The sequence below is a fragment of the Colletes gigas genome, unplaced genomic scaffold, assembly GCF_013123115.1.
Source record: "Colletes gigas isolate AHSC1104 unplaced genomic scaffold, ASM1312311v1 Colletes_gigas_Sc00002, whole genome shotgun sequence".
In the NCBI taxonomy this organism is placed as follows: domain Eukaryota; kingdom Metazoa; phylum Arthropoda; class Insecta; order Hymenoptera; family Colletidae; genus Colletes; species Colletes gigas.
This window is the reverse complement of record NW_025106631.1, coordinates 3543535-3562943: the sequence shown is the minus strand read 5'-3', so window position 1 is coordinate 3562943 and position 19409 is coordinate 3543535. Positions and strand designations below refer to the sequence as shown.

The 19409-nt window shown below is 40.6% G+C and overlaps 1 protein-coding gene across 1 annotated transcript in view; it reads left to right on the top strand.

Annotated features, from left to right (window-relative positions):
• LOC122400502 overlaps nucleotides 1–19409 on the top strand; it is a 102958-nt gene that overhangs the window by 1700 nt on the left and 81849 nt on the right. The gene's annotated exons all lie outside the window — the stretch shown is intronic.

Here is a 19409-nt window from a genome sequence, read left to right as displayed (position 1 = left end):
TCTAACTATATTTTCTCACCCCTTGTTCTTATGCATCAAGGGTGAATTGAACTAAAGTGCATCCTTGCAACGTAAATTTGAAATTTAGTGCTCGTATCGCAACTTAATTTGTCCCAATGTGAGGACAAGTCATTCAGTTTAAAATTTCTCCTTATTTTTGTCCAATGATTCCTAACTGTATTTTGTCACCCTCTGCCTTTAGACACCGAGAGTAAATAGAACTCAACGTGCCCCAATGCGACACGTTGATACACAAAAATCTCGATTCAACCGTCAACAACTATGTCTGTTATCTGTTATTTGCAGTATCTTATCCCAGCTATTAACAGGGTTTTTAATTCAATAGAGAACCAATATAGGTATACTTATAACCGAAACATTTTCCCCTAGTCTCAAATGGTAGAAAAATTACCCACTGTCTGAATCACAGTAAAAAATGTAGCGTTCATGAACAAACTAATATAAAAATCGAATTAATCGAAAATACATATCGTCGTACAGGGGGTGGTCCACCCAAATATCTCCCCCAAATTTGTGCTCGTGAAAAAAAATATTTTACACGCTCTTTGAACCATCGAATTAATTTCCCGGACATCCAATGAAAATTAGTTATAATTTGAATTTTTTTTTTATTTCAAAAAATATTTTTTCCATCCCCCGAGGATTGGAGAAAATATTAGGGTGTATATTCCACCCCCCCCGGAAGTGTCTGTATTTTCGGATGACGAACGAGGCGAAGTTTCGAGGCATCGCCGATACAAGTCGATTCGTCGCAATTTCCACATCCACTTGTCCAGCTCGCCGCCCCCGTTCGCCGCGACATCGCCGTTATTATCGAGTTTGAATAGTTTCCGTCGACGCGTTTCCAGCAAGTTGTAACTCCGCGTTTACGCGATACGCTTACGCCGCGGAATTAATAAACGCGCTTTCGCATTCGCGAATCGACGGAACTCTCGGGGGCACGTTGCCAGTAATTATGTCCGCGCCCCCGGGACTTTTTTCCACCCCCGTTTTTCTCGTAGAATTAATACGCGGTGCAACAACGTTCTCCGTTTCACCCTTTCAATTCTTTTTTTTTTTGTTATACAGAACACTTGACGAGGAAATATATATAAATTTGGAGCCCCTGATAACGAAATAAATTTATCGAAATACCATAGTAGGATCCAACAGACATATTCTCATTTCGTATGGGGGTTTCTAATCGCGTCCATTTTCACGTAATCGCCCGTTGCAAAGTTTAAAATTAAAATTCCGTGATAAACGAACGCGAAAGATTCTCAAATATTGTACGAAAATAAATTTTAATACACGTACCAATTAAACGAATAAAATGCTAGTGTCTGATTGGCAGCAATTTTTCAATAAAAATTTAATATCGAAAGATTCTCAAGCAATTCCTTGGATGTTTCAACACTAAAACTCACAAATATCGGAGAGAACGCGCCAACAAAAAGTAGAGTGTCCAAAAAACAAATTTTTGTTCGATCATTGATGGAATTTGTAATGTTGCTCGCGTCTGGTTCGCGGTATTATCGAAGATAGAGAGTTTTCAAGGGGGGGTTGTTCGATTCCTTCGGAATTAACCGTGTAAACGAGGTATTGTTTCGCGCGGGATATGCTCGCGCGGAACGATAGACGACGGTCGCAAAGAATTCCCCGAAAATTCGAGGGTCGACTGGGGGGTGTGGGAACGATCTGGCAGCCAGGCTGGAATCGGAATCAACCCCTTTGTTTCGAGATCTTGTCGCATTGCACTTGGCAAGCGACGGAGACTTAGCGCCGCGTGCAGGATGCGCCCCCGGCGAACGACCTCTTCTGCAATCAGAGCTAATAAGCGTTTCGGCCAGAATGCCCCTGCAATTAGGAACGGATTCAATTTGTCCTCCCCCGTTCCTCTTCTTTTTTTTTCTGCCCGACTCCCCCGAGGCTTTTTTCTAAAGAGACTTTGGCCGGAAAGAAGAGGAACTCTCTACTCGCGACTGTTCCGCTACCCCGCTGGATTCGTTGCACGTAGGATTCCCCTACGGTTCGAACGCCCGGGAAACTTGGGCGAGAAAGGGACGGGCGAGCTTAATTCGTACCCCCTTAGGCGGAATTACTTGTCCGCGAAGAGAAATGGAAACTTTCGAACACGTCGACACGCGGTTGCGAATCGTTCTCCGTGGTCTGTTTCGAGATCGTTCGAAAACGTGCACAGGTGGCCCTTCAACAACACGGTTTCCGCTTTGATAAGAAAATCACGAAGACCTTTGTACCCTGTACTTCTACAGCCCTGGATGACATGATTTTTACTTAACGTATTTAGAAACTAAATTACCTTAAAATGATGACGCGAGGGAATAATGAATTATAGTGGCTTTACGTGAAAATATAGGCCAAAATAGGACGATAGTGAAGAATGCCAATTTGTTGACGGAGGCTTTGTTAAAAAGTTATTAACGTTTAAAGTTCTGTCCATGCTGAATTTTTTTCTAGAAAATGGGTAGGATTTCAGGGATATGTGTATTCACCAAAAATGATTGTAATTGACCCCCGCAACCGAAAATATTTTTTCCAGGACGATTTGAAATTTTTTAATTTCACCATAAAGTCTCGGCAGTTTCTCGAATTTTTTTCTCGGAACTGCATAGGATTTCGGAGGTATGTCTTTTGACATAAGATGCTTGTAATCGACCCCTGCAACTGAAAATATTTTTTCCAGGACGATTTGAAATTTTTTAATTTCACCATAAAGTCTCGGCAGTTTCTCGAATTCTTTTCTCGGAACTGCATAGGATTTCGGAGGTATGTCTTTTGACATAAGATGCTTGTAATCGACCCCTGCAACTGAAAATATTTTTTCCAGGACGATTTGAAATTTTTTAATTTCACCATAAAGTCTCGGCAGTTTCTCGAATTTTTTTCTCGGAACCGCATAGGATTTCGGAGGTATGTCTTTTGACATAAGATGCTTGTAATCGACCCCTGCAACTGAAAATATTTTTTCCAGGACGATTTGAAATTTTTTAATTTCACCATAATGTCTCGGCAGTTTCTCGAATTTTTTTCTCGGAACTGCATAGGATTTCGGGGGTATGTGTATTCACCAAAAATGCTTGTAATTGACCTCTGCAACCGAAAATATTTTTTCCAGGACGATTTGAAATTTTTTAATTTCACCATAAAGTCTCGGCAGTTTCTCGAATTTTTTTCTCGGAACTGCATAGGATTTCGGAGGTATGTCATTTGACCAAAGATGCTTGTAATTGACCTCTGCAACTGAAAATATTTTTTCCAGGACGATTTGAAATTTTTTAATTTCACCATAAAGTCTCGGCAGTTTCTCGTATTTTTTTCTCGGAACTGCATAGGATTTCGGGGGTATGTGTATTCACCAAAAATGCTTGTAATTGATTCTCCCGACCGAAAATAATTTTTTTAGAATGATTTAAAATTTTTTTTTTCACCGAACTTTCGAACAGTCATGTTCCCCCGTTAGTTTCGAGCAACCGTGATTAAAAATCGAAGGAAACATTATTAAAATTCCGTTCGCATCGTTCTTGACGGAGTTAAGGGCTCGAAACGGGTTCTCACTGTTCGTTAAATTCGATCGGGCCTTTGACAGCCAATCAAAGGGGGTTAAAGGTTACCCTTTGCTCTATCAAATTTCAATCATCGACGAGGGGGGCAGGGGGGGATGGTTGCAACAACGTTGAACCGAAATTCGATATTTTCGCTGGCGCGTCGACGCGACTCGTTGCTTTTCGACGTGTTTCGAAAAAAAAAACTCGACCGATAGCGGCCAACGGGGGTATGTGGGTGGTGGGGGGGGGCTCGACCATCCCCCATTGACCAAAAAATATCCGTTGGCTGTGTTTCGGTGGCTCGGAGAGATTCCTTTATTCATTGACAAATGCGGACCGATCATCCAAAACGTTTACTGCCTTTGTTCAGGCCATCTTCATTAATGACGCTTGTTCCCATCGAGCATTTCCAGGCTAGCAATTTTTTCATTCCCCCTCGAAGGTTATAGCTTCCCCAAATCATAATCCTTAGTTTTATTCAAGAAAATAGTCGTCTTTTTACAAAGTGTAAGATATTTTAGATATTTTCCCTTTAATCTATACTTAACGCAACCTTTCAATATCGTTTAATTTTCTTTGAATTTGTTTTTTGTAAGAAATTGCATATATCGAAGGGACGTTAGAAGGAAGACCCCCAGTCTATTTTAGACACCGAGTCTGGTTAAGACGTCGTCGCGTTTGCGAAGCCAGTTTTGATAACAATTTTTACCTACGTGTGAAATAAACTGTTTAATAATTGTTGGGGTAGATCGTGGGTTTGTTATTTGAACCCCCAGCCACCTCACGTTTATTCTAACAAGTTTCCTAACAGTTTTGTTATTATATCTACCAAGGGGTTAACAGCGTAAATACACAGTGTGATTCAATTTCGTAAGTTTTCGCTTTAAAAAAAAGTTTCTCGAAGCCTCTTCCGATAAATGGTAATTTTTTATATTAGCTGGAACGTATGTAGGTGGGCCGTAAAACGAATAAAAATCAACGAACCGAGATTGGACCAGGGGGGGGGAGGGTGGGGGTAGATCGTGAATTCGACAAACAAATGGACGCCCGTTTTCACGGCGCGACCGAACTCCGGGCAAATTTTCGCGGTAAATCGTTTTGTGCCTTGGACCATTAACGGTCCCCGAAGATTCGGGATCGTGACCTGACGTGCGGTTTCACGGCAGACGGAATCGCTGGTGAATCCCCGTGCCCCGCTAAAATACACGCGAGCGGTGCAGCGACGACGGAATTCGATCCATTACGTGGTTAACCAAAATTCGCCATCCCTTTTGTAGCTCCGCCCCTCGAGGGATCGCTAATATTTTGGCTGCGAAAACAACGCCCGGAACAAATCTCGACGAAACCAAAAAGAAAAAAAAAAATGTACGCTGTGAATGTTGATTTTTGGAATCAACTTTCCTTTGTCTAACAATTTAATATTTGCAAAGGAGGCGTTACGAAAATCGTTTCTCCTTGGTGCATCTTTAAAAGATGTCTCTGTGCATATTTATTTCACGCGGATCTTTCATTCTCCGTAAATTAGTGTTGGAATTTGTCGTTGGACGTTGTTGGAATTTCTAAATATTCTTTAACAAAATACGCGTCGTTTGCATCCCGAAACGTTAAAATCCTCCAACTCGTTCGAAAGTTATGACGATTTAAACAAACGCATGAAATTTCGGGGGAACCATTTCTGGTCAGACATATTCTCGGTAAGGAAATTTTTTTCTCGAAAGTGAGTAGGATTTTCGGGGTATGTCCGCTCACCAAAAATGATTACAATTGACCCCTGCAACTAAAAATAATTTTTTTAGAAAGGTTTGAAACTTTTTAATTTCGACGCAAATTTTCAGCATCTGCTCGAATTTTTTTCTCGAAAGTGGGTAGGAATTCGAGGCTGCGTCTATTCACAGAAAATGATTACAATTAACCCCTGCAACTAAAAATAATTTTACTAGAATGATTTGAAACTTTTCAATTTCGACGAAAAATTTGCCCACCTACTCAAATTTTTTTCTCGAAAGTGCGTAGGATTTCGAGGATATGTCTGCTCACCGAAAATGATTACAATTAACCACTGCAACTAAAAATAATTTTTTTGGAAAGGTTTGAAACTTTTTAATTTCGCAGCAAATTTTCAGCACCTGCTCGAATTTTTTTCTCGAATCTGCGTAGGAATTCGGGGGTGCATTTATTCACCGAAAATGATTGTAATTGAACCCCGCAATCAAAAATAATTTTTCCAGAATGATTTGAATTTTTTCAATTTCGACGAAAAATTTGTCCACCTACTCGAATTTTTTTCTCGAAAGTGCGTAGGAATTCGAGGGTATGTCTGCTCACCGAAAATGATTACAATTAACCACTGCAACTGAAAATAATTTTTTTAGAAAGGTTTGAAACTTTTTAATTTCAACGCAAATTTTCGGCATTTGCTCGAATTTTTTTCTCGAATCTGCGTAGGAATTCGAGGGTGCGTCTGTTCACCGAAAATGATTACAATTAACCCCCGCAACAAAAAATAATTTTTCCAGAACGATTTGAAATTTTGTTAATTTCGTCAATTTTCAGGGCGGACAGATTGATCACATAACCTCGATCGTGACGATACATCTTAACTGTCGATACACCTTTACGTGTCGTTACATTTTAGCTATCCACAGAATAGATGAACTTTATCAAAATGAATATCTCCGTGAAAGGAAACGTGAAATCTCTGATTACATAGATTTGTCCCGCGAATTCTGGCCTCTCGCGTGACTCCCGAACACTATTTCTCGTTAGATCGTCGGTCGCGGTGCTCGCGTGCGGCGCGAAAACAGGCGTAGCCTGAAATCGTCGTTTACGGTCCGTAAATCGCAATTATTCGCGTGTTGTAACAGCCCCCGTACCGCCATCGAGATCGCGAACGGGCGTTAAACGCGGCGCGAGCGTTTAACGGGTCGCCCTTAGCCCGCGAGAATGCCTGGCAGCCCAGCGCGTTTCTCGTTACGCGTTCTTGAGAACGCCGTCACGCTCGTTTGCCCGGGCGCTGATTCGCCAAACGCGGTGCACGGTTAATGGGAAATCAAAGGAGGCCGGATCGGATCAAAGTGCACGGGGTTCATTAATCTACGTGGTTAATCAGCGAGGACGCCGGAGACGATTGTGTACAGGGGCTGCTCTGATTGCTCGAACCGGTTTCGAACCATCAGGGATAACTGTATCGTGGATACCCCGATACGCTGCCGCTTGCCCACCACCGTCTTCGGGCTGTTAATTACGTTAACACTCGACGGTGTGCGCGTTCAGGGCGAAACCATAAGCCCGTCGCAGGCCACTGTCTTCGATCTCGACCCTATTGAGAATTACAAGAGACCTCGATGGGGAATTACGATATTAATTGATAGACGTACGTGTCGCTTTACGCTTTTAATTCCATCGCGTTTGGAAGATAGGACACGAGCTCGAAGCACCAGGTCACCGGTAACCCCCAAAGACGAGGGACTGCGAAAACAAATTGTATTCTATTATACATTTTCTGCTTGTATTTACACGGGGAATTATAGTCAGGAAATTTTATTCGAGGTTAATAAATAAAAATTGATTTCAAGTAGAAATATCGAAACCTAGTCAGACGTCCAAGCGAAACTTCAAGTATTATTATCTCGAAAACTAGGGACTGTAAAAAAAAATTTATTCTATATTTTCGATTTGTATTTCCACGAGGATATTTAAGAAATTTTATTTAAAAATAATCGATAAAAATTTAGTTCCAGTAGAAATATCGAGACATAGTCAGAAATGCTAGCCAAACTTCAAGTATTATTATCCCGAAAACTAGGGACTGTATGTAAAAATGTTGTTCTACATTTTCGACTTGTATTTCCACGAGGATATTTAAGAAATTTTATTTAAAAATAATCAATAAAAATTTAGTTCCAGTAGAAACATCAAGACATAGTCAGACGTACACCATACTTTCAAGTATTATTATCTCGAAAACTGGGGGCTGTACATAAAAATTTTGTTCTACATTTTCGACTTGTATTTTGATGAGGATATTTAAGAAATTTTATTTAAAAATAATAAATAAAAAAATGAATTCCAGTAGAAATATCAAAACCTAGTCAGACCCACTAGCCAAACTTCAAGTATTAATATCTCAAAAACTAGGGACTGTGCAAAAAAAAAAGAATTCTATCACGATATCAATCGATAGCCGTATTTGTCGTTTACGTTTTAACTTCCATCGCGTTGCATTTCGAGCACGCGGCGCCGGTCACCGGTGACCACCGGCGGCAGTCGTCGTTTCGCAATCAAATTCGACGATCCACGGTCGCTTCGTTGGCTCCCAATGTTGTCCAGGACGAAAACTAAAACAATTAAAAACGTTTATCGGTAGACTCGATGGTCTCCCGACCTCTGTCGTTATTTATCCACCGAAAGATATTAAAATTGATGGATCGTCGAATGTGAATAAAATAGAAATTAACACAGACTGTTTCTCGGACTCTGAACGAAAACTATGTACAAAGTAACGAGAGATCTAGGAGGAAAGGTACTGTTACGGTCATGCTACGGTAAAAGAATCGCTCTTCCCAGGGGAGAGGTGAAATCGAACGCTGAGAAGGCTTCGAAAGGGTCCGTATTAGGTACTTATTAATTATGCAACGTAATATCGATTCCGTGCTATCGGTAGCGGCGATAACCGCGCGAGAACGACTGCACGAACGTAACAATGTCTGGGTTTTCGAATACAGGGGGGGGGAGGGGAGAGAGACGACAACGATTATTGGCACGGTATTCGAACGGCGAAAGCTGCAACGACCGTAAACGTTAAACCAAGGGTGCAGTTTCCTCCGGAACGATTGTTGGGGCCGATTAAGGTAAACGATCATTATCGCTAATCGACCGCGATCGTTGCACACGCCCGTATCCCGGAAACTGACGGCGATCGGGTATCGACGATTTTTGCAAAAAAGAAAAAGATTCGCGAACGCGGATACGGCTAACGAGAACAACGGGCCAGGAGCGGCCACCGATCGTGTAAACTGCGAACTTGACGTGCAAAGTTTCAGTATGGAAACGCTATCGTGGATGCCGCGGACACGAACCATAATTACCGTGCCGTACCTTGCACCATTACTATCAATTAGCCCAAAGATAAAAGCAATTATTTGCAGGTCAATTCTTCGTCTCAATTAGAATCCGCGCCCATCGGGTCCGATAACATTTTTTAGCACAGGAACGTGGATATTTTTTTTTTTTTTTTTTTTTTTTTGAGAAAATCGAGTTTCGAAATTCTAATCGTGCGCGGGAGAATTTTTAATTTTACAATTTTCTTTTTAGTTATTTTGCTAAATCGACGTTCGCTCGGTTCCCGACGTATAGCTTTCCATGAATATGGAACAAGGGGGACTTGCATATTTTTATTTTAACAACAATAAACCGCACTATTATTTCGTAGTTGAAAAATGTTCCTTCCGCTCGGTAGTCTGAATAAAAAAAAAAAAATAAAAGTTTTAACGAGAACCTGTGTAGCCGCGTGTACACTTTTTAGACGGGTTACGGATTAAAGTAGAAATAACGAGTAACGGTCAGACTCGGTAGCCCTGTCGTACGAACGAATTCTGTTCCACGTTCCCTATTTATTTTTTCGCCAAGATTTACACCCGATACCCTCTGAAACACCGCCATCGCGACTCTACATATTCGTTCCTCTTTATTTCATTATAAAATATTTATTATCTTCGAACATTTGTCACCGAAAGATGCACCCTGTTGATTTATCTTAAAAATTCGTTTTTCATTTTTAATAAATTTGTTTGGAGCTGTACAGAAACGTTGTTTAATACTTTTTTGTAGGTATCCATGAGCTCTACTACAGAAAAAAGTTTCAATGAGATACGTTCACTATTGTAGGAGTTACGGCCGTTTGAAAATTGGACCATTTTTATGGGGTTTTTCTCATTTTGCGGAGTCAAGGAACAACTTTTCGAATATTTCGAATATTTCTAAAATTTCTACGTATTCTTCGCCAAAATACGCGTCTTTTGCCGTTTGAAACATTGAAATCCTTCAATTCGTTCAGAAGTTATGACATTTTAAATATTCGCATGAAATTTCAGTGAAACATATCAATGTATGGTCAGACGTTATATTTTCGGTAAAGAATTTTTTTCTCGAAAGTGCGAAGGATTTCGGGGGTTTGTGTAATTACCAAAATTGATTGTAATCGACCTCTGCAACCGAAAATAATTTTTCCAAAACAATTTGAAATTTTTTTTTCCCGACGAAAAATTTCACACCTTCTCGAATTTTTTTCTAGAAAGTGGGTAGGATTTCGAGGGTATGTGTATTCACCAAAAATGTTTGTAATTGACTCTCGCAACCGAAAATAATTTTTCCAGAGCGATTTGAAATTTTTGAATTTAATTGTTAATAACTTTTTAACGAAGCCTCGATCAACAAATTGGTATTCTTGATTTTCGTCTTATTTTGGCCTCCAGAATCCCCCATTACAATTTTTCCCAAGGTCTAACACCCTGTAGATTCGTGTTGATAAAGTTAGCTGTTTTAATTTTTATAAACATCGATGGTGGTACGGTATTGTGAAATACGTTTTCTGTCTATATTCTGATTAGTTGTCGGACTTAATAATAATAGTGTGGCCGGTCGATGTATATATGTATACAGGAACGCAAGTAGAAATATCAACGAGCTGGTCAGACACATCAATAAACTACCGTATTGCTATAACCGTTATAACTAAATATTAAAACTCCTATCTTAAACCTATCTTCTACAATTTCGGAATAAATGTTACTTTCCCGAGAGGAATCCATCCCCTAATTGTTATTATAAATTGCGTATTCCTCTCTAATTTACCAGCCCGATAAAAATCTCTGATCCCGACTAATTGGAAGTGAAAATAGGTAATAAAATATTATCATTGTTATTTAGAGGAAATTCTAATCGGGGGAATTCTGTAAGACAAAGGGTATAGCCGAATAAGGGGGTCAAATGTGCCCCCAAACCGAATGGAACGAGCCACGGGTCATTCGATAGCAAAAAAAAAAATACTAAGTCCAGAAGAGAGACTCGAACCTACGGTAAAAAAAACTTCCAGCGGTTCAGCAGTCGGACACTCTAACGCAGCGCCATCGACGCCGTTGAAAATATCGTTGATTTTCTAGGATATATTGCGCTCAACGGTTGGCTTTATTATATTTGTTTCAATTGTTATGTAATTCTGTTTAGTGTAGAAACATTAAACAGTCTACAAAACACTTATATATTGAAGGACGCATAAAAATTCAACGTGTAAGTTACTCTAATACGCAGAAAACGAGGAAAAACTCGGTTTTTATTTTTTTTCACTGCGGCGCACCAAAATGAAAAATCTGAAAAAAATTGAGAGTAATAGTAATAGTAATACCTGTTTACTGTAAAAGTATAAAAGTAGTTCCGGGCCTCCTTCAATACGTAATCGGCATTTTTCGGCATTTTTTGCTGTTTTTTATTTTTCACTACCTGGTTCTTCAATCAAAAAATCTGAAAATCTCCCAAAGTATGTGCCCCGGTACCCGAAATGTCTCTGAATTTTTTTACATTTTTTTACTCAATAGGTCAGGAGAAATAATTCAAAAACATGATTTTCGTTTTCACCCCATTACTACCCCCACGGTCGAGATTTCAAGTTAAAAATTTGCACACAGGGGTTATTTTTTTTTTGCTATCGAATGACCCGTGGCTCGTTCCATTCGGTTTGGGGGCACATTTGACCCCCTTATTCGGCTATACCCTTTAGCCTACCGTTCGTGGTAGAAATTTACTATCAATCGGTTCGGTTTAATGTCGAGCAGGTTTTCTTTGATCTCAACAGGCTCGCCAAGCCGATTTTCGAGCCCACGCCTCGGCCAGTCTACGATCGTAACAATCATCTAACAATTATTTTCCACCTGGGCCACCCACGCGGCTCCTCTTACCGCGAAGTTAAGTGTCGGTTCGCGGCACTTATTCCTCCAGACGACGACGTGATTGCAACCGCGCCCGTGTCGCGGTAATCCGATCGGTCGCCGCCTCGATTCTCGCATAAATCTCCTCCCCGCAGGTAGCAAACGCACCCAAAAGCTTTCCCCGTAAATAAATTTATCTCGATGCGTACGCAAACCTCGGGGAACTTACCAACGTAAGGGATCAAGTACTGTTAAAAGAATCCTCTCCAAGTTCCGGTTTGGCGCCACAAATTCCGGGGGAGCTACGATCGTCTATGTGAGAGAGATTCACGGCAGGTTATTGAATGTGCACCAAATAAAGAGCCTCGGGTTTCGTTATAACTGATTTATTATAAGAAAGTTTAAATTACAACGAGGCAACGCGAGATCGAGCAAACAACACGAACCAACGAACAGATCAGACAGACAAAAGAAATGAAGATGTGCCCGACACCGGGTGGCGCGTTTCAAGCCAGTGTATCGTTTATTCTAACAGTCTATGACAAATAAAATTTGTTCTTTTTAAACACGGAGCCCAACAATCGTGGATTCAAAACTGAATGGTGGGGGAAAACTACCCCTCTCTGACGGAAAAACTATTAAAAAATTGTTAAAATAGCCACGATAAATTTCGATCGAGTTTCGTTGCTTTTGGCGAGCGGTTGACCCAGAGCCGTGCAAAGGGGACAGAACCGGAAACCGAAAGAAAGACAGACAGAAGAAGAGGCGGTTCGTTAAACGACCCCTGGCAACTTCTTCCCGCTTTGAACGGGGAGGGGGGTAAATGGATTGCCCGGGAAACTTGTAATCTGAACAATCAACGGCCGTATTCTTGGCCCGCTACGAAATGTAAGCGGAAGTTGGAGAAAAGAGCGCGGCTGAGGGACGTCCGGGGTCGTCAGCTTCCGGTACACGGTTGCCGATCGCAAACAGAAGGGGGGAGGAAATTCGATATCGCGTTTAATCTATTGCACGAAGAAAGAAAAATCGGTCCTGGACAGAACTCTTATCGTTCCTTGTTTATCAAGTCGATTACAAATATGGAGGTTGGGGCACATCTTTAGAATTTTATGAAAAAATAAACTGTTCGAGATATTAATTCGATATTTCTTTCTCGTCGAGGTGCGTGAATTTTTTCACAGGAAAGTGTGTAATAGTTTTTGTTGATGAGGTCAGGATATAAAATAACAAACTTAGACACAAAACGAACAAAATATGAATTTATATAAGAGCAAAAAATATGGCTGTACACAAACGTTCCGTTGGACATGTAACGATGTATCTCGTCCTTTTTCTTAACAGTTTTGGCGACAGAGATCGTTTACACCGACCATTGTAAAGAGAAACTCGCGAGGATATTTTGAAAAAATTATTCGAGTCAAATGAATCATTTTTAGAAACCCTTAACTCCAATCTCGAAAACGACTGATTAAAAACGAAACTAATAGGTAAATATTGCGTTTTCTAAGTGGTCCGCGACTTTGGGAAATCGTTACGCGACTTCAACCCCTGAGAAGTTGTTCAGAGATAGACGATTGCTGCGAAACAACCCTTATAACCTCCCAACGAAGTCTATTTAGCCTTCAGAGATTAACAAATGGTCGTTCCGCGTTCGTTCGACTTGTATTCGTCTCCTGAAATCTCCTGAATACTTGATACGCTCTTTGGAGCAATTCTACCCCCCCTTCGAACGATTTTCGCAGCGTTTGGAACGAAAAACCAGCGATTGTTAAAACGATAATTAAAACGGAAGAGAGAATCGAACGTAAACGGTTGTTGTCGACGCTCGAGTACGAAAGATTGATCGTCGATGAATAATAAAGGGCTGCCAGCAAGTAACGACCGTCGATCACCGGAAATGTAAATTAGGATATCGCGGTCGAATCTCGACGCGACGGAAACTGGTCCGTCGACGATTTCATCCCTGTAATTTCTGGCGTCAACGATCCTCCGAATTTCATCGAACGCGTGAAGAATTAATTGCCCCCCTCTTCGTTGCGTGGACCGGACATGGACGTTGAAAAATCCGGACCACGGAAACACTTTTCGATATTTAACGAACCGTACTTTCGAACAATGTTTATTTCACCGATATGCGGTTATTTACCATCGTGTAAAAAAACAATTGATCGATGTTACAATGGTACAGGATGTAGGGAGGTTATTCTTTAACGAGACTTCAAGGTCATCGATGTTTGATGGGAACAACCGATTCCCGGCTTGAAAATTGTGGCAATATCGATTGAATAATCGTTTCGAGCAGCCCCGGAGAATGGAGAAGAGAATTGGCCAGCCTTGGCTAGTTCTAATAAAATTTCGACGTAAGATCGACTGGTTGATCTATCAGGGAGATTGAATACAAACAGCTTAAGATGCCAAATCGTCAAATATACGATCCTAACTTTGTTACGAGACTTTAATGATGGACGAGGAATTGGACCGGGGCCAGATTCGCCCGAACAGGAAGCAAGAAGGCTTCACTTTCTCGCGAACGAGCGAAATATCTTTCGTTCTTCGATACATCTCGAATCTAACAAACCTTCTTCGACTATTTTTCCACTCGTTAAATTACTCCGTGGTCTGGTTAAACGTACTCGTAACACGATGTCAACACCAATTGCATTCGCCCAAAATGAATCCCCCGGCGTGGAATACTCGTGTCTGGCACGACGTGGAATCGAAATTTCATATCACTGTATACATTATTCAAATGCTCGACATATATACCGGAGGCACTTAAGACAAGCCACCCGAACAACTCATTTGCTTTCAATTATAAACAAACCTGACTCGAATCTGAGCGAAATTAGAGGTAAACTCTAACGTCTATGTTCGTGGTTTTCTATTTTTCTATATTAACCGTAGCATATCGATGAATACGAAGAGTTTTTAAATTTTTGTTTCGCTGTTGCGTTTATACTGGATGATAGGATAGAACTATTTTCGCCAAAATGGGCCTCACATAGTATTATCATAATTATCATTTGTTTCAAGATTGTTGAAGATGACGTACTAGGAGCAAAGATGTTTGCAATGTTTTGGTAATTATTTCTTTGTAACTCTCAGAGAATTTGGGCCTGTTGCATGCAACATGGCGTCCATTGTGTAAAGTGGGGCCCTGCATAGTGTTATAATCATTATTTATTTCAAGTTTATTGAAGATAACAGAGTAGTATCTTTGCAATGTTTTGGTAATTATCTTTTCATGATTCTCAAAGAACATGGGCCTGTTGGATGCAACATGGCGTCCATTGTGTAAAGTGGGGCCCTGCATAGTGTTATAATCATTATTTATTTCAAGTTTATTGAAGATAATAGAGTAGTATCTTTGCAATTTTCTGGTAATTATCTCTTCACGATTCTCAAAGAATATGGGCCTGTTGGATGCAACATGGCGTCCATTGTGTAAAGTGGGGCCCTGCATAGTGTTATAATCATTATTTATTTCAAGTTTATTGAAGATAACAGAGTAGTGTCCTTGCAATTTTCTGGTAATTATTTTTTCGTGATTCTCAAAGAATATGGGCCTGTTGGATGCAACATGGCGTCCATTGTGTAAAGTGGGGCCCTGCATAGTGTTATAATTATTATTTATTTCAAGTTTATTGAAGATAACAGAGTAGTATCTTTGCAATGTTTTGGTAATTATCTTTTCATGATTCTCAAAGAACATGGGCCTGTTGGATACAACATGGCGTCCATTGTGTAAAGTGGGGCCCTGCATAGTGTTATAATCATTATTTATTTCAAGTTTATTGAAGATAACAGAGTAGTGTCCTTGCAATTTTCTGGAAATTATTTTTTCGTGATTCTTAAAGAATATGGGCCAGTTGGATACAATATGGCGACCATCCTATAAACTGGGCCCTGTACGATGTTACAATTACCACTTATTTTAAGTCTATTAAAGATATCAGAGTAGATGAGTAACATTTGCTATTTTCTGGTAATTATTATTTCGTGATTCTCAAAGAATATGGGCCAGTTGGATACAATATGGCGACCATCCTATAAACTAGGCCCTGTAAGGTGTTACAACTACCATTTATTTCAAATCTGTCGAAGATAACAGAGTAGTATCTTTGCAATGTTTCGGTAATTTATCTTTTCATGATTCTCAAAGAATATGGGCCAGTTGGATACAATATAGCGACCATCCTATAAACTAGGCCCTGTACAGTGTTACAATTACCATTTATTTTAAGCCTGTTGAAGATATCAGAGTAGATGAGTATCCTTGCAATTTTCTAGTAATTATTATTTCGTGATTCTCAAAAAATATGGGCCAGTTGGACACAACATGGCGGCCATCCTATAGAGAAGGTCCTGTACAGTGTTACAATTATTATTTATTTCAAGTCTGTTGAAGATAACAGATCTTTGCAATGTTCTGGTAATTCTTTATTCATGATTCTCAAAGAATATGGGCCAGTTGGATACAATATGGCGACCATCCTATAAACTAGGCCCTGTACAGTGTTACAATTACCATTTATTTTAAGCCTGTTGAAGATATCAGAGTAGATGAGTGTCCTTGCAATGTTTTGGTAATTATCTTTTCATGATTTTCAAAAAATATGGGCCAGTTGGTCACAACATGGCGGCCATCCTATAGAGAAGGTCCTGTACAGTGTTACAATTACCATTTATTTCAAGGTTTGTTGAAGATAACAGAGTAGTATCTTTGCAATGTTTTGATAGTTGTTTTTTTCGCGGCTCACGAGAAATACGGCGCGGGTCAGTTGGGTGGAATATGGTAGTAGGATCCCTGGTACAGCGGATAAAACGCTGGATCTGAATTTGGTATTAACTCTCGAGCCGCAAATGGGGCGAACGGATGGCTGTGCTAATCGTTTGAATCGATACCGCGCTCGAGTTGGCGTCGGCGTCGGTCTCGCGGCTCTTCTTCCGCGAAATTTCTGTCCCCGGCGATCCGGCTCGAAAACCCTTAACACTCGAAGCCTCGATGCCCGATAATACCGAAACGATCAGCCACGAGGGCCGCTTTCCGCCGAATTAAGGATCGCGACAAACTCTGGATCCAGCCAGTCGAACCCAAAAAGCTTAGTTTTTTAATAGAAAAAAATTACAAACACAGCGGCGGGAATACGAACGAGAAAACAATTCCTTTTACGATATTTAAAAAATATTAAATTTAAAAAATTTGATCGTTGTTTCGGTTCGTCGCCATTTTCTGGCCCCGAGAACGCGAAATTGCCGGGTTTCGAAGGATCGACAAAGTTGTGGGAATCGGATACTCGGAAGCCATCTTTCTCGAAGCCGCATTTTTCAAGCTCGCCCCGGAATTGATATCTCGGAGAACTCCGTGAACTTTTCGACTTGCAATTTTAATGGCTTTTAGGGGACGTATCTGTCCATTCGCTCGAACTAAATTCAAGGCAATATCTGCCGCGGGGTTTCTCGCGGTACAAAAAAAAATAAAGAAAAAGTGGTCGAAACTTTGGAATTCTCTTTCCTCGAGCTTCGAAGCCATTTTTCTACCGAAGCATCTTTTTCGTAACCCCGGGATTAACAGCGGGGCGGATCGCGTGTGACCCAGCCTCGATCATTCAATATCGACGGTACTAACTTTTACGAAGGTTGTATAATATCTTGGATGGAAGTGGGGTTTAAAAATGGTACGCCCTATATGCGTATACTCGAGCGGATCGCCTTTGGAAAAGGCTCGAAGGAACGAAAATAGGGAATTAATGCTCACATTTTTCGGGTGGATCGACAGTGATCAGTTTCTCTCAATTGGACTTGTTTCCAAGCTGTATCAAAATGCGTTTTTTAGTTGTATCTAACGTATAATTTCAAGGAAAACAAATATCCCTTTATCCATCCCTTAAATCCCGTAACGTATATTCGCTGGTTTGTTTCGGATTATCGGACACCCTTCGAGTCACACCAGAGATTGAAAACCATAGTCCGGCGTAAAACTGTTTTCGACTATTTTCTATATCGAATTAACCACTTAACGCTCACATTTTTTTGGCTGGACCAACAGTGATCAGTTTCCTTTATTGGACTTGTTTCCAAGCTGTATCAAAATGCGTTTTTTAGTTGTGTCTAACGTATAATTTCACGGAAAACAAATATCGCCATCCCTTAAACAAATATCATTTTTCAAAGCAGTCATGAGCGCCAAGGGGTTAAAGTTGTTCGCGATAGACGTGGGCGGCTGACGAATGAAAAATCCATCCCCGTGAAATGGCTCGACGATTAATTAGCCCGTGACGTGGTTATCGATCGGCGCGATACGGAACAACGATTGTTGTTTCTCGTCGAAATATTATTGTTGCCGGGTCGAAGCTGGTGAATCTGTTTGCACGAAGCGGATCGACGGGGGATTCAGTTTGCGGTAAACTCTGCTAAATAAGCGTTTGCCCAAAGGCGATTAATTCCTTCGTGGGTATTTTACTAGGTCAAATGAAAGTTCCCGTTAAATTACCAAGTAACGAGACTAGCCCTCCGACTATCCGCTCGGTTCGATAACCGATAGACACGACCGTCACCCGGTATATCGGCCCCCGGGTAATATCCCCCCAGCGATCCCAATCCTCCGACGTCTACATCATAATTTTCTCACGTTTTAAGATGGCGGCCGCGGCAGAATCGGCTTGTAATAGGATTTCTGCTACGGAGAAAGATACAAGCCCTTCCTACACACTACCGTGTCCAAAAAATAAGGCGGACATTTGTTATAAAACGAAAAATCTTTATTTGAGCCGTTTATTTTGAAATTGGCCTGAGTCCATTTATCTTCAAATCGAGATATTTAAGGGTTTGCGTTTCAATGAATTTAAAAATATACGTATAGGATAGTAATGAGTCATACTGCTTAAGTGTATCCAAGGGTGTTAAATTTATAGTTCCTATTAAAATAGTGGCAATTATTAAGCGAATAATATGCGTTTTCTTCTCAAGAATGGAGTTATGCCACTTTCAAAATAAACGGCTCATTTATTCTTTCAAATCAATTTCATACCCATTCGACATAATGCACTTACGCCAACGTTCTTTCCGTTCCTCGATACGGCTGAAAAAGTGTTCGATTAATGATCAGACTGCGGACTTTTACGCAAATTTATATTTCGATTAATAGAATTAACGGAATGAGAGCTTTGTAGAGGGTTCTTTCAATCCCTAAATACAGGGTGTCTCACCCGATTTTCACATCTTGATTTTCTCGCTGTTGTTACTCGTAACAAAAAATGTTTCAGCGGAGGCTTGAATGGTATCGAGTGGAGCATATTCTGATGTTATTAGTATTTTCGTGAGTGGACGCGTAAAGGTCATATCAAGGTCAACTTTGTTTCTTTAAATGGAAGGAGGTATTTTTTAATACATCGATCGATTCAGCTGGACAATCGTTACAAAAATGTACTAACTACGTAACGTCGAAAAATTGGTAATTCAGGAGATATTTCAATTTAAATAATTCTAAAACGCCATTACAAAATTCAAACAAAATTAAACGATATCGAAAAGTCGCGTTAAATCGTACGCGGAAGGGGTTAATTTCCAGAAACTACCCGGTAACAACACGTTGTTCCTCCGTCGATTTTATAATTGCCCGTTAAAAAAAATAATAAATATTCCCCTTCCGTGAGAAGGTGCTCGCGCAAGCTGATGAAAATTATGGTTCACGGTTCGTCGTCCCGAGGGTTGATCAACCAGTCGTCGAACCCGATTCGACGAAATCCCGGACGATCGAACGGGGGGGGGGAAACGTATATCGTCGTGTGTTTCGGGGCGTCGAGCAGCGTCGCGACGATTATCGGTCACGCGTCGTTCGTTGACCATCAGGGGGGGTTTTTATTATTTTTTTTTTATCGTCGGGACGTTTTCGTTTCCGGGTGGCGTGCAATCGAATGGA